A 2,276-nucleotide genomic window follows, 5' to 3' on the forward strand; every position below is an offset into this window, starting at 1 on the left:
TAGGAATAGTTAGCGTTGATTCTTAACAAAATTCTTCTCATAGATAAATTGTTTATTTCTAACAAATTTTATTTTGTCCAATGTTTTCTTCATTATGCCACTTGTTGGATTCTGATAAGTCAAAATCTAATTATGAAATTGAATGAAAATGGTTATTCTGTTGTGAACGGATTCGTATATCTGTGGATGTAAGTAGGATAGTAAATGATTGTCGAATCAGATTCGAAGAATGAGCAGTGTAATTTATTAATGTGAAATCTATTCCTCGGGTATTACCTACCCGTTAAAATATTTTTACCATTAACAGTTTGTACAAAAGAATTTTTAATTACAATTTTTATGAAAACATATATACATATATATTTTCTTCGGATGTAATCATGGATTTAATGAGTCAATATAATATTAGACTCATTTGATTTTCGGTTTGAGCTAGAATAAGTAATCTCTAAAACTATTAGGAACCACATATTCTTCGCAGAATATTTCTTCAATGAAGTTATGGATCAATACTTCATCATTCATTGTTGTTGGTACTCCTTGGTATCTATGGTGCGTATGATGTTGATGTTCGTAGGACAGATTGTGAAATTGAGGCTTGGGATGCGGATGTTGTTGTTGGTGGTACTTGTTGATGCCGGTGATGTTGCTGAAGCTGGTACGTTTTGCACCATATTCTCCAAATTGATTACTCGAGTGCGAAGTTCGTTGACTTCCTCTATTATTCCGGGATGATTGTCGGTCGGAACGAGCGGATGAATAAGGTTTAGAATTATAGATAGAATATAATCGTGGTGAGAGATTCGAGAAATGAGGGTGAAAATGGTGTTTCGGACTGGTTCGCCGGTAAATGCTTTAGGTTCTTCGCCCAGAGGACAATTTGGTGGATGAAAGGGATCGCTTCTTCTTGTCTCCAATGATTAAGTAGACTACGAACCCATCCCCAATTTATCCAGAGTTGAAGATGACTAGTTGGTTGATCCATTTCGTTTACACTGCTTTCGGAGCTTAGGTGAATATCCATGTCGGAATAGCTGTCGGAATAACTATCGGAATAGCTATCGGAATCTGAGGGACTCGAACTGGTTAAGGGATTCATATCGTATGATCAGATGAAGGATTTTCGAATAGAAATAGATTATAGGATGTAGTTTAGTACCCTGCACTACATAATTTACATATGCATATAATACTAAAATCCCATGAGTTACGAAGAAATCTACGGAAGCTGTCAGGCAAATGTAACAATAACAGATACGCTAAGATATGAATTTATCTATACACTGTCTATGCAATAGAGGAAGTAAGACGTGTCTAGACTTTAAGGATGATAATCAAATAATTTTCGACACTAAATGATAAGCAAAACTTTTGACATGCAGACACGGTCGAAGTCCATACCTACTAATGTATCTAAACAACTATCAGTTAGACACACTAATGCTAGACCTGGCTCGCTAAGACCACCGCTCTGATACCAACTGAAAGGACCCGTCCTAATCCATCTGGACGAATACATTACATTTGGTTACATCGCGAGGTACTTGACCTCTATATGATACATTTTACAAACATTGAATTCGTTTTTAAAAGATAAACTTTCATTACATCGAAAGTTGACGGCATGCATACCATTTCATAATATATCCAACTATAATTGACTTAGCATTAATCTTGATGAACTCGATGACTCGAATGCAACATCTTTTGAAATATGTCATGAATGACTCCAAGTAATATCCCTAATATGAGCAAATGCACAGCGAAAGATTTCTTTCATACTTGAGAATAAACATGCTTTCAAGTGTCAACCAAAAGGTTGTTGAGTTCATTAGTTTTTCATAATCAATTATTTCCATAATTTTAATAGACCACAAGAGTTTCATTTCCATTTCTCATAAACATAATCTCATATCAGGCATTTCGAACGGCATAGAGATAAAAAAAATCATTCATATGGTGAACGCTTAATAACCGAACTAACAGGATGCATATAGAATATCCCCATCATTCCGGGACTCTCGTCGGACATGATAATCGAAGTACTAAAGCATTCGTAACCCGAATGGGACATGTCAAGGTCCATAGATCTATCTTTAGGATTCGCGTCAATTAGGGCCATTTCCCTAATTCTTAGGCTACCAAGCTAAAAAGGGGCATATTCGATTTCGATAATCCAACCATAGAATGTAATTTTTGAATACTTGTGTCTATTTCATCAAACATTTATAAAAGTTGCTCATGTATTCTCAGTCCCAAAAATATATATTGCAAAA

The sequence above is a fragment of the Rutidosis leptorrhynchoides genome, chromosome 4 (genome assembly GCF_046630445.1).
Source record: "Rutidosis leptorrhynchoides isolate AG116_Rl617_1_P2 chromosome 4, CSIRO_AGI_Rlap_v1, whole genome shotgun sequence".
Lineage (NCBI taxonomy): Eukaryota > Viridiplantae > Streptophyta > Magnoliopsida > Asterales > Asteraceae > Rutidosis > Rutidosis leptorrhynchoides.